At 51.6% G+C, this 14222-nt stretch overlaps 1 pseudogene across 1 annotated transcript; it reads right to left on the minus strand.

The window, feature by feature from the left end:
* Nucleotides 1-7206: 7206 nt before the first annotated feature.
* LOC308527846 (mitochondrial import receptor subunit TOM20 homolog) lies at nucleotides 7207-13938 on the minus strand (annotated as a pseudogene). The gene is made up of 3 exons: nucleotides 13864-13938; nucleotides 7885-7978; nucleotides 7207-7731 (listed from the first exon to the last, which is right to left on the minus strand). The product of its transcript is annotated as a mitochondrial import receptor subunit TOM20 homolog (transcript).
* Between the last annotated feature and the right edge of the window lie 284 nt (nucleotides 13939-14222).

The following is a 14222-nucleotide window of genomic DNA, read 5'->3' on the forward strand; positions in this document are numbered from 1 at the left end:
TGGAGTTGCAACAGAGTTTCGATTATAGAACCCAAACAAACCCATATACCTGCTTTCAGCAGCTGAGGCCTCAGAGCTGGAGCCGAGCCTCAGAGCTAAAGCCAGCTCTCAGTTCCAGTGACAGCCATAGAAGGTAAATAAATCCCAGAATAAAAACTAAGAAAAAGAAAAAAAGGAGGGGTTGGGAGCTTCAGTCACCCACCAGCTTGAAAACAGCCCTCAGCCCCTCACCCAGACTGGCCAGGCACCCCAGTGGGGACTGCCAACCTGAAGGGGGTGTGACCAGCTGCAAACAGCCATCATCCCCTCATCCAGGCTGTCTAGGCACCCAAGCAGGACCCCCACCTTGATCCAGGACACCCTTCAGGGCAAACCATCCGGCCCCCGCCCGTGCACCAGGCCTCTATCCTATATAATAAAAGAGTAATATGCCTCCCAGCACCGGGATCAGCGGAGCCGTGAGGCCTCCTGTCACCAGGATCAGTGGAGCCCCGAGGCCTCCTGGCACTGGGATCAGCGGAGCCTCCCAGCACCGGGATCTGTGGAGCTGCGAGGCCTCCCGGCACCGGGATTAGTGGAGCAGCTGAGCAGCTAGGCCTCACTGCCTCGGTGTCAAGCAGAGCCGCAAGGCCTCCCAGCACTGGGATCAGCAGAGCCACGAGGCCTCCTGGCCCCTGGAGCAGTGTGACAGGGGGCAGCGCCCAAACCCCCTGATCGCCCTGCGACTCTGTGGGTGACAGGGGGCAGGGCCACAACCTCCCTATCTGCCCTGCTCTGTTTGTGACAGGGGAAGGCGCCCCAACCCCCTGATCAGCTCTGCTCTGTGCCTGATAGGGGGGAGCTCCCCAACCCCCTGATTGGCCCTGCTCTGTGTGTGACAGGGTGTGGCGACCCAACTCCCCCATGGGCCCTGCTCTGTGTGTGACAGGGTACAGAGCCCCAACCCCCCTGATGGGCCCTGCTCTGTGCGTGACAGGGGGCAGCTCCCCAACCCCCTGATTGGCCCTGCTCTGTATGTGACAGGGGGTGGCGCCGCAACCTCCCCATCAACCCTGCCTTGAGTGTGACAGGGGACGGTGCCCCAATCCCCCAATCGGCCCTACCCTGAGCGTGACTGGGGATGGCATCGCAACCTCCCGATCCGCCCTGCTCTGTGCATGACAGGGGGTAGCGCCCCAACTCCCCACTCGGCCCTGCTATGACCCTGACCAGGGACTGCACCTAGGGATTGGGCCTGCCCTCTGCCACCCAGGAGCAGGCCTAAGCCAGCAGGTCGTTATCTCCCGAGGGGTCCCCGACTGTGAGAGGGCACAGGCCGGGCTGAGGGACACCCCATCACCACCAGTGCACAAATTTTTGTGCACTGAGCCTCTTGTCCAGGGGTGGGCAAACTTTTTGACTCGAGACCCACATTGGGTTCTTAAACTGGACCAGAGGGCTGGAACAAAAGCATGAATGGAGTGTTTGTATGAGCTAATATAAATTCAAAGTAAACATCATTACATAAAAGGGTACAGTCTTTTTTTTCAATAGTTTTATTCATTTCAAACAGGCCGGATCTGGCCCGCGGGACGTAGTTTGCCCACGGCTGCTCTAATCTACACTAATAAAAGGAAACATGGTAATTGGCGTACGACCCCTACCCTTCCCATTGGCTAATCATGGCAATATGCAAATTAACTGCCAACTAAGATGGCAGTTAACCGCCAACAAAGATGGCAGCTAATTTGCATACTGCAGGCAGGATGGTACAGCGCCATCAAGAGCGGGTTGGGGGTGTGAGTGCCGGCGGTCGCCTGGGACCCGATCCCGCCGGCAGACCCAGACGCGGGCTGGCGGGGCGGCTGCGGCGTCCGCCCGCACTCACGCCCCCAACCCAGACCCGATCCCGCCGGAAGACCCAGACGCCGGCCGGCGGGGCAGCTGTGGAGTCTGCCCGCAGTCCTACCCCCAATCCGCGAGAGCGGGTTGGAGGCGTGAGTGCTGGCGGTCGCCCGGGACCTGATCCCGCTGGCACTCACGCCTCCAATCCGCGAGAGGGCACAGGCCAGGCTGAGGGGCCCCCCTCCCCGCCCCCGAGTGCACAAATTTTTGTGCACCAGGCCTCTAGTCTATATATAAAAGCCTAAGCGACCGTTACGACCGAACAACCAGTCGACCAGTCGCTATGATGTGCACTGACCACCAGGGGGCAGTACTGAATTCAGGAGCTGCCTCCTATGGTCAGTGCACTCCCACAGCCAACCTCCTGCGGCAGGCCAACCTCCTATGGTCCCTCTTCCCCAGCAGGCTGGCCCCAATTGGCCCCTCCCCCCCCAGCTAGCTGGCCAACTTCCCACGGTCTCTTTCCTCCTCCTCCAGCCTGTTACCCCAGATTGCCCCAATAGGAACTGGGCAAGATGGCCCCAATCAGCCCCAATTACTGGCTAGGCCAGCGGTGGGCAAACTACGGCCCGCGGGTCGGATCCGGCCTGTTTGAAATGAATAAAACTATTGATAAAAAAGACCATAACCTTTTATGTAATGATGTTTACTTTGAATTTATATTAGTTCACACAAACACTCCATCCATGCTTTTGTTCCGGCCCTCCGGTCCAGTTTAAGAACCCATTGTGGCCCTCGAGTCAAAAAGTTTGCCCACCCCTGGGCTAGGCCAAGGGACCCCACCCATGCATGAATTCATGCACCAAGCCTCTAGTAGATCAATAAAACAGAACAGAGACTCCAGAAATCGACCCAAGCTATTATGACCAATTAATATTTGACAAAGGAGGCAAGCGCATACAATGGAGTCAAAACAGTCTCTTCAATAAGTGTTGTTGGGAAAATTAGACAAATATATGCAAAAAAAAATGAAACTACACCACCAACTTACACCATACACAAGAGTAAACTCAAAATAGTTAAAAGATTAAATGTAAGTTGGGAAACCATAAAAATCCTAGAAGAAACCATAGGCAGCAAAATCTCAGACATCTCTCCTAGCAATGTGTTTACAGATACACCTCCTAGGGCAGAGGAAACTGAAGAGAAAATAAACAAATGGGACCACATTAAAATAAAAAGCTTCTGCACAACAAAAGAAACATCAACAAAATGCTCTGCTGATCCCGGTGCTGGGAGGCCTCGCAGCTCCACTGATCCTGGTGCCAGGATCATTTTGTTGATGATCTCTCACTGTATGGGAGAACATATTTGGCAATGATACATCTGATAAAGGGTTAATATCCACAATATATAAGGAACTCATACAACTTAAAAACAGGAAGATAGACAATCCAATAAAAAGATGGGCAAAGGACCTAGGCACTTCTCCAAAGACACCACACAGATGACCAAGAGACATATGAAAACAATGCTCAAAGTCACTGATCATCAGAGAGATGCAAATTAAAATGACAATGAGGTATCACTTCACACCTGTCAGAATGGCTAACATCAACAAATCAACAAATGACAAGTGCTGGGGAGGATGTAGAGAAAAGGGAACCCAAGAACATTACTGGTGGGAATGCAGACTGGTGCAGCCATTATGGAAAACAGTATGTTGTTTCCTCACAAAATTAAAGATAGAACTGCCATTTGACCCAGTGATCCCAGTTTTAGAAATATATGCTAAAGGACCCCAAACACCAATCAGAAACAATGTATGCACCCCTATGTTCATAGCAGCACAATTTACAATAGCTAAGATCTGGAAACAGCCCAAGGGCCCATCTGTAGACGAGTGGATAAAAAAAGCTGTGTTGCATTTATACCATGGAATACTATGCAGCAGTTAAAAAAAAAAAAAAAGGATCTCTTACCCTTTGAGGCAGCATGGAGATACCTGGAGAGTATCATGCTAAATGAAATAAGCCAGTCAGAGAAAGACAAGTATCACATGATCGCACTCATATATAGAATCTAAGTAACAAAATAAACTGATGAACAGAGTGGATACAGAGACTTGTAAGCATGGAACAGAGTGCAGAATATTGGAGGGAAGGCGGGGGAGGGTAGGTGGGTGGAAGGTAATCAACCAAGGTATGCATATATTCATGGCCCATGAACACAGACAATAGGGTGGTGAGAGCCTTGGGTGGAGGGCTGGGGAGGGGGGCTGGAGGGGGTTAATGGGGAAAAGGGGGGGGACATATGTAATACTATCAATAATAAAGAATTATTTTTTAAAATGATAGTAATGAAATAAATGCTATGCTGTTATATTTAATTTTGAAGACATCAAATAAATTTAAAATTTGAGAAAAGTTGATGTAGTTAAATAATTCCACTTGTGTGTTGAAAACATTCAACCTGAGATTTTATACATTAATTACTTTTATATCTGCAGGATTCTAATGTCTCTTTTTATTTATTTATTTATTTTTTTTTTACTTTCAACAATAAAGATTTATTTTTCAAAATGTCGTTGTCAATGAGGCCTTGCTTGACTACCCTATTAAAATTGCAATTTAAGTCCTATGTAAACCACCGTCCCCTACTCACCATTTCCCTTTCCATCATTTTTCTTTCTCTTCTTTTCCTCTTTTCCTTTCTGGGACAAGAATTTCTGTAGTTTTTCTCACCTAGTGTGCTGGGGTCCAACCCCAGCAGGTCCAGGGGTCCCCAAAAGTGTGGACAGAGTCGGCGAAGAAGGAATGACACAGAGGCAGCGTTCAGTTGATCAGCATGGTTGGGTTCTCTTGCCTGGTTCTATTGCCAGGTTCTGTAGGTTCTCCAGGTTCTAGTCAGGTTCTGTAGCCATGTTCTCTCACTAGGTTTCCAGCCAGGTTCTGTCCAGGTTCTCCAGCCAGGTTCAGTCACCAGGTTCTAGTCAGGTTCTCTTGCCATGTTCTATCCAGGTTCTGTAGCCAGGTTCTGTCTCTAGGTTCTTTTTGCCATGTTCTCTCACTAGGTTCTGTCTCTAGGTTCTGTGGCCAGTTTCTGTCCAGGATCTTTTGCCATGTTATCTCCAGCGAAGTTCTTCTGTCTCTAGGTTCTGTGTACGTTCTTTGTCTAGATTCTGTATCTAGGTTCTGTCCTCTTTTTAAAAATATATTTCTACTAGGGGCCCAGTGCACGGAATTCATGCACTGGGGGTGGGGGGTCCCTCAGCCCAGCCTGCCCCCTCTCACATACTGGGAGCCCTCAGGGAATGTCCTACTGACGGCTTGGCCCACTCCCTGTTCCCCTTGGGGAGCGGGCCTAAGCCGCAGTCTGGCCTCCCTTTGTGGGAGGCAACCGGGCTGATTAGGGGAAGGCACCAGCCCCATCACCCCGCTGCTGCAGCCACTGCCAGTCACCGCAGCCACCAAGGTGTTTTCATCAACACGGACTCCAGTTCTTAACCATGAAAAAATGACAACTTTTTTTAGGCATTTTCAAGATGTGTCTTTCATAGGATATGACATTTCTTTCTTATTATTTTTTTTTTATCCTCAGCTGAGGATATGTTTCCATTGATTTTTAGAGAATGTGGAAGAGAAAGGGAAAGACAGACATAAATATCAAAGTGAGAGAAACACTTTGATTGGTTGCTCCTGCATGAGCCCTGACCTGGGCCCCAGCCAGGGAGGAGCCTGCAACCTAGGTACATGCCCTTGGTCAACATTGAACCCAGACCCTGCAGTGGGCAGGCCAAGGCATTATCCACTGAGCCAAACTGGCTAGGGCAGGATATGACATTTCTCAGCCTTTGGTTTTTTCTCCAGGAGTGTGGTGAAAAACCCTAAGTCACCTTCCTGGATTCTTATTACCCATGTTACTGAGAATATTACCAGTGGCATACAGGGAGCTTAGCCAATGAGCAGTCAAAAAAGGTGTTTCCTCTGTAGTTCACACCGATCCCTGGCTCAGCCCCTGCCCAGGCCTAAAGCCTCGGGGCCTGGGCAAGGGACCCCCAGTCCCCTCCCATCTCCAGCTCCACCCCTCGGCTCTGATCACAGGCTCAGGCCCTGCCCAGGAGCCCCCTGGCTCAGGCCCTTCCTAGGTTGCTCAGGGCCCACACATGGCCCACCTCGGAGTGACCTGGGTGCCCAATGATGTTCCCGGGACCCGGGCCACTGGGCACCTATATATGCAAATAAACCACCATCTTTGTTGGGTTAATTTGCATACTCTCCTGATTGGCTGGTGAGCATAGTGGAGGGATGGTCAATTTACATGTTTGTCTATTATTAGGTAAGTTTGATTTCAGAAAGGAAGGGAGAGGGAAAGAGATAGAAGCATCAATGATAAGAGAGAATCATTTATTGGCTGCCTCAGTTGGAGACTGAGCTGCAACCTTGGCACGTGACCTTACCAGAAATCAAACCACGACTTCCTGGTTCTTAGATTGACTCTCAGCCTCTGGTTCATGCAGGCTGGACTGATTTCCCTTTTTTAAGCTTTATTTGATCATAATGTCATGGTCATGGTATGCTCTTCGGGTTGATCTTTAGTGAAAGGGTTCCAATAGGGAGTTTACAGGTTAAATTTATTATTTATTAATTAAAGGATATCTCCTGTCTATGGGTGCTGGCCTCTGTGACGTCATTGTTGCCTCCTGCCCATCCGCACCTTTCTCTGGAGTCTTCTAGCATTTAGTGATTGCACTTTAGCAATGACTTATGTATATTACACTCTATCCTGCCTGGTCCAGCTCACCCGCACCCACAATTGAACCAGCCCCCCATAACCTGCTCTGCACCTCCAAGTTTCCTCTTCCCGCTCCTGTTCCTCATAGTTCAATCTTCTACATCTAGTGGCCGAGTGGCTGGTCACACCTGCTAGTTCTGTCTCGGGGCCTTCCCTCCCAGGTCCCACAGGACTGCGTTTGTGCAGGTCTCACTGCCTGACTGCCCCTTCCACACCGCTCCATGCCTCCGCCTCATCCTGCTTCCCCTGCTTCCGCCTCTTCCTCTAGGCTCAGCGAGCACTGCAGGATGAGTACTGTTCGATGTGCAGCCTTGCAGAGATGTGTGGTGGTCTTTTTCCAAGGAACCCGATGGCTGCTGGCCAAAGCAATCCACCTTGACTTAGAAGACGAAAGGGTGTCCTTACAGGGGAGGTCCCAGTCTGCGGCTGTGGTGGATTGCTCTGTGCTTCATCCACCTGTCCGTGTGGCTGTGCATCAATACTGTACACTCAGACTGGTTGTTGTTGTTTTTTTGGGGGGGTTTTGGGGGTTTTTTTTTTCAAGATTTTAAAAATATTTTTAATTGAGATCATGTTGACATTTGTTTCTCATTCCACATCATCCTCAGCCAAGCTCTGAGCACTTACAATTCTCTGACTAATGGTTGGCAGCTTAGTCAGAAGCATCTGGAACACTGGTGGCGGGAGAGTTTGCTGTAACACCTGCAGTAACTGCTGGGGCTGGCCGCACACCGCGATCGCGTTGGTCAGGTGGTCCACACCCTTCTCATACTCCCCTTGAGCAAGTAACTCTTCCCCCAGCTGGACTTCTTCAAGGAAGAACTTCTGAACAGCCTCGGCGTCTTGAAGGTCAGGTAACTTGGACAGTCCAGGTCTCTCCTTGGCAAGCTTCTCTTTCTTCCTTCGTTCTCGCAGCCCGGTTCTTGAAGTTGGGGTCACTCCGTCTCTTGCGGTCAAAGTGAATGCAGTAGCCGATGAAGAGGGCCCCGCACACGCCGGCGGCGATGGCGCTGTTCCGGCCCACCGTCTTTCCTCGACCGCGGGGAGAGGGCGGCGGCCGAGGGGGCCCGGGGTGAAGCCGTTTGCTACGAACCCTCCGAGCAGACGGCGCCGCTCAAAACAAAACTCCAGACTGGTTTTTAAAGCATATGCCCTGTGGGAGTGTGTATCCTACCATGTGTATATTTATGCGTTAAGTTTAAAAGTACTGCCTCTTTCCCTGTAAACATTTCAGCTGATTTGAAAAGAGGGATCCCTGAGGGTAACTTGCTGCCATGATTGTCAGGTGTTTGCGATGACGTTCTTCTGTTTCATTTGCGCAGGTCAGTCTGGAGGCCGCGGTGAGGAAGTTTGATGGCGTCTATAAAAAGGAAAGTGAGCGCAAAGAGTGTGGCAACCTGTTCACCGTCATTGCCCATTGGTATGACTCCCACCTGGTACAGTCTTTCCTCATCTTTGACATTTTGAAAAAAACTTACTGGAACTTTCCCAGAGAAAGATATGGAACTGATCCTGTTAATGCTGAGAAATGGTGGCTTTTCGTGGAGAAAAGGTGATGCTTTGTCACTGGAACGGATCTCAGAGACCCAGGCAAAAGCCAGGGGGGCAGGAAGCAAGCTCCAGGACCAGACCAGGGTACGATGGGTCCCTGGCCCTGCTTCCTAAGCTCAGAAGCCACCAACAAGTAAAAACAAGTGGGGTAAATATTGTTTCATGTCCTAGCAATCTGTTATCATCTGCTTGTATGATTGGATGTTTTTATCTTTAATATGTGAGCAAACTTTTGTTCATTTACTAAGAACTCAGGTATTTTGTGAGTTTAAGAATAGATTTAACACTCATCTGTTCAAAAAAATGTTTACTGAGGAAGGCCATGTGGCTTGGGGCTCAGGTGTCAGCCCACCTGCACTTCTGGCTCAGCCACTGACCTGAGTCTTCCAAGCCTCAGTTTCCCCTTCCAGAAAACAGGGCTGAGCATAGCTGCTACCTCTTTCCTTTTCTGCAGATCAGAGATAGGGGAGCTCAGGGAAGCCCCTGGCCATGTGTGAGGAGCAGGATGATGATTCGTGTGGGGCCCCCATGGGAGCAGGGCAGAGGCCTTTGCAAGGACTTGGCCTTTTATTCTGGAGGCACCTGAAGGGTTCTGAGTGGGAAAATGGCCTGGGAAGTGTCCGTGCTAATGGTCACTTTGGCTACAACGTAGAAGACGGAGGTGGTCAGGCAGGGAGATCCCCCTTCAGAGGTCGAAACCAGTGGTGGGAGGATTAGCTCAGTTGCAGTGGACATGGGTGTGGGAGGTAGGACTGACCAGGTAGGGTATGGGTGGGAGGGAAGGTTGGGGTCAGCCCATGTTCTCAGTTGGGACTTCAGTGCACAGCAGTACATGCAGGACACACAGACTCAAAAGGGAAGACGGGATCATTTCTGAAATCCCAAAATGTTCACTGGGAGGAGGTGTGGTCTGAGCCCTCTGAGGAGGTCCTGAAGCCCTGAGGTGGGAGGCCTCAGGGTTAGAAGCACTGACATTCAGACATTTGGGAGGAAGAGCAGAAGGAAGGTCACAGGATCCAGGCCGGAGTGTTCCAGAGAAGAAGTTTCCCCTATATCGAATGCCCAGTGGCCTAGTTTACAACACAGAAGTTGGTCGGGCCTACATGGATCAGTGGTTGAGCATTGACCTATGAACCAGGAGGTCCTGGTTCGATTCCCAGTCAGGACACATGCCTGGGTTGAGGGCTCCATCCTCAGTGTGGGGCATGCAGGAGGCAGCCAATAAATGATTCTCTCTCATCGTTGATGTTTCTCTCTCTCTCCTTCTTCTTTCCCCTCTGAAATCAATTATATATATATATATATATATATATATATATATATATATATATATATATATATATATATTAGAGGCCCTGTGCACAAAATTTTTGTGCATGGTGGGGAGGGGGGCGGTCCCTCGGCCCAGCCTGCATCCTCTCACAATCTGGGACCCCTCAGGGGATGTCAGGCCTGAACCAGCAGTCATACATCCCTCTCACAATCTGGGACACTGCATGCACCAGTGACCATACTTTTCATACAGGTCAAAGGCATCTTGCTGTTATATGGGCAGCTACATTTTTTTGCCCTGATTATAAAAAGTAGTACATAACATGATCCTTCTGAGACAGTAGTACCATGTACCATTTTCCCCATCTTATGGGTGGAAAAACTGAAGCAGAGAGAATTTAATTGGCTTTGTCACATTGTTATAAGTGTCAGAATCAGGGCTGAGCACAAAATGTGCAAGCCAGAGTCCATGCATGTCATCACTGCATTATCTGTGTTCTCAGTGTTAGAGTAGCCTTGCCAGGTTTTAATTTTTAAATCTAAGAGACTGTTCCCAATATATAGCATAGAGTTCCTAGGCCTGGCCAGCGATCAGGGCCATCTGTGGGGCAACCAGCGGGGAGGGTGATCAGGGCACCCACCTTGGCTGGCAGCCTGGCACCACCCACTGGCCGGCCTCACTCCCTGATCACCACCACGCGTTGCCTCCCTCTTGGGGAGTAGATGTTCAACACAGGATCTGCCTGTGTTGAGTATCTGGACCCTGATGGTCAGTGTGTGTCATAGCAACTGGCTCTTCTGCCAGTCATTCCACCAGTTGGTCAATTTGCATATTAGGATTTTATTATATAGGACTAGAGGCCCAGTGCACAAAAATTTGTGCACTCGGGGGGGAAGAGGGGGTCCCTCAGCCCAGCCTGTGCCCTCTCACAGTCTGGGACCCCTCAGGAGATAACGACCTGCTGGCTTAGGCCTGCTCCCGGGTGGCAGAGCGCAGGCCCAATCCCTAGGTGCAGCCCCTGGTCGGGCTCAGAGCAGGGCCGACTGGGGGGTTGGGGCACTGCCCCCTGTCATGCACAGAGCAGGGCGATCGGGAGGTTGTTATGCCACCCTCAGTCACGCTCAGGGTAGGGCCGATTGGGGGATTGGGGCACCGTCCCCTGTCACACTCAAGGCAGGGTCCATGGGGAGGTTGTGGCCCCACCCCCATCACGCATAGAGCAGGGCCAATCAGGGGGTTGGGGCACTGCCCCCTGTCACTCACAGAGCAGGGCCCAGCAGGGGGGTTGGGGCTCTGTACCCTGTCACACACACAGCAGGGCCAATCAGGGGGTTGGGGCGCTGCCCCCTGTCACGCACAGAGCAGGGCCCATGAGGGGGTTGGGGCGCCGCCCTCTATCACCCACAGAGCAGGGCCGATCAGGGGGTTTGGGCACCGCCACTCTCACACTCAGGGCAGGGCCGATGGGAAGGTTATGGCTCTACACCGTCACACACAAAGCAGGGCCCGTGGGGGGGGGGGGGGGAGTTGGGGCACCGCACCCTGTCACACACAGAGCCGCAGGGTGATCAGGGGGTTGGGGAGCTTCCCCCTATCAGGCACAGAGCAGGGCTGATCAGGGGGTTGGGGCGCCTTCCCCTGTCACGAACAGAGCAGGGTGGATAGGGAGGTTGTGGCCCCGCCCCCTGTCACACACAGAGCCACAGGGCGATCAGGGGGTTTGGGCGCTGCCCCCTGTCACACTGATCCCAGTGCCGGGAGGCCTCGCGGCTCCGCTGATCCCGGTGCTGGGAGGCATATTACCCTTTTACTATATAGAATAGAGGCCTGGTGCATGGGTGGGTGCCAGCTGCTTTGCCCTGAAGGGTGTCCTGGATCAGGGTGGGGGTCCCCACTGGGGTGCCTGGCCAGCCTGGGTGAGGGGATGATGGCTGTTTGCAGCTGGTCACACACCCTTCAGGGTGGGGTTCCCCACTGGGGTGCCTGGCCAGTCTGGGTGAGGGGCTGAGGGCTGTTTTCAGGCTGGGGGTGACTGAAGCTCCCACCCGCTCCTTTTTTTCTTTTCTTTTTTTTTTTTTTTATTCTGGGCCAGCTTTAGCTTTGAGGCTTGGCTCCAGCTCTTAGGCCTCTGCTGTTGAAAGTAGGTTTCTGGCCTTTGTTTACAATGTTGCGATCCTGCTGGCTGAAGCTCGGGACTAAAGCCAGTTTCTGGGGTTTGGTTTAGCTTCTATATTTGTTACATAGTTGCTTAGAGTTGCAGGTCAGAGGCCTGCAGCGGCAGGCGGGGAACGTTGGAGTCCTCCATCACTGAAGCAAGCAAGCCTCATGTTCACTTCCAGCTGCCTGGCTGCCGGCCGCCATCTTGGCTGGCAGTTAATTTGCATATTGCCCTGATTAGCCAATGGGAAGGGTAGCGGTCGTACACCAATTACCATGGTTCTCTTTTATTAGATAGGATACTAGAGGCCGAGTGCATCAAATTCATGCACGGGTAGGGTCCCTAGGCCTGGCCAGTGATCAGGCCAATCTGGGCCTTCTGGCTGCTGGCTGGGACCTCCCTTTCTTCCGCGCCACCCCCTATGGTCAGTGCACATCATAGCAACCTCTTGGTGCGTGGGAGGAGGCTCCATCAACTGAGCCACACCCTCAATAAAATATTAATGAGATATTTTACGTTTTTTTTAAAGTGTTATTAAGTCCTCAGAACCTGTTGTGTATTTTGCACTTATGGCATGTCTCAGCTCAGGCTGGCTGTGTTTTCAGTGCTCAGTGGCCACGCGTGGGTGGTGGCTGCCTGATTGGCTGGTGCACTTGGCCATCCCCATGTCATTGGCTGTGTTGGTCCTTCCGACTGGTGTAGATCATACCGAAATGGCCATCTTTGTGCACATGGCCTTTTTCTTCTTTTGGAAACAGATCCCCAGCAGTGGAGTCACAAGGGCATGTGGGGTTTGAGACATTGTTGATCTGTGTTTTAAGTGCTCACCCGTGTGAGGAAGGACTTGGAGGAAGAGAAACATCACCTCAGGAGCCAGATCAAGACATTGGCGGAGCAGAACTGGAGCTCTCTAGAAGAGAGTGTGGAGAACAGGACTCAGCACCTGTAATGGGTGTGGACTGACTGACACCTGTCCACAAAGGGCTCCCTCCTGGCTTCCAGCTCCTCCATGGCTAACCCTCGACATTCTGGGCACTGGTGTCCCAAGGGCAAGGAGACACGCCATCTTCCCAGCTCATCCTTCTCTTGTTTCCCTGGAATGGTTCTAGATTTCTGCAAGTAGAAGTGATTGGCTTTTGTTGGCTTTTCAAAGACACTGCCCACTGCCAGACGCTTCTTAATCTGCTTTTGGAATTTAGTTCAGTTTAAAAAATATGACAGAGGTACAGGAGGTACCTAGGGAAAGAATTCAGATCGGGGACTGAGCCCTTTCTGTGTCTGATTTCCACTTAATGGATGGGAGAGCTGGTTGTTGGTGAGCCGTGGTTGTGCTCCCTCTGTGGACAACCTTGTGGCCAGGAACCAGGATGGGTGATGGTATGTGAGAAGGGCTGTGTGCACACCAGGCAGACATTGAGGACTCCATGGAGGCATAGAAGGAAGCGTGGTGGTGGGAATGGGGGTTCTGTTGTTGACCGGGATAGGGACAGGGCTTGACAGTAGAGTAGGAGGTAGGGGGGACATGAAGGTGGAGCACAGCGTGGTCTGGGTGCAGGGAAGGTGCAGGCAGTGGCAGAAGGGAAGGCTGGAGCAGGTGGTACTCAGCTGTGGAAGGCGTCCATGCCCCGCTAAGGAGTCGGATTCACTGAGAGTGAGTGTTTATGGGATGCTACAGAAATGGCTAATCCTGGCGGATACAAGGAAGCCCAAAAACATACTCTCTTGGTAATGGTATGGATAATCAGCTTTGGATATTTGAGGACCCACCATAGTGTACGTGATAGGTGAGGCTTCTCAGGCGATAGGAACTAAATGGTTCCTGGAGGAAACTGCCACAACAGGGACGTGGGTTTATAATTTCTACTTGGTTGTTCACATGCCTAAGGGGGAAGACGTGGGTGTGTGGAGCACCCCATGCACACACACACTTCAGCCTCCTACACACACATGTGCACACCCAGCTCCCAGTCTCATTGGTTCTGCCCTGCCCACGAGGAGACCTGAGATCCTCCCCTTCACTCCCACCTGCAGCCTAGCCAGCCCCTCCTACCCATTTGCGGTCCTGCTGCAGGCATCTCCCTCTTCCACCCAGTGAGAGCATGATGGGATGGCATCCAGGGACCCGGGAGGACTGTCTGGGGTTGACTTCACTTGTTTTCTGGAACCATCTCTCTGGGGTTTGAAGAATTTGACCAAGGCTTTGGCTCTAATCCAGCGCCTTTTCCTATTAGAAGTAGAGTTTTAGGACACTGCCAATCCTCACCGCCCCTCCAGCCAGGGTGGTCGCCGTTAATTTGGGGTTCAGAAGGACGGTGCTCTTCGCCAGCACCACGATCATCGCCTGTGGGGCTCAGGGAGTGGAATACAATTTGCAGTTATTTTGCACAGACCCAGGGAAGGCAGAAGCATTCATTGTGGCAGAAACCCACACTAGCCTCTCAGGAAACAGAACTTCAAATACAGCTCTCAGCTCTTGATCACTGTGAGGTACAGGAAGAGGTGCTCTGCTAATCTAAGTGTGATGGCAATTTTCCACCCAAGGGCCATTTCAGGAAGAGTCAGGGACCTCCTCATTTCCGGCTAGAGCTAATAACAGGTGAAATGGGTGGGCACACCTTACCC

The sequence above is a fragment of the Myotis nattereri genome (assembly GCF_964212035.1).
Source record: "Myotis nattereri genome assembly, chromosome: 1".
NCBI lineage: Eukaryota > Metazoa > Chordata > Mammalia > Chiroptera > Vespertilionidae > Myotis > Myotis nattereri.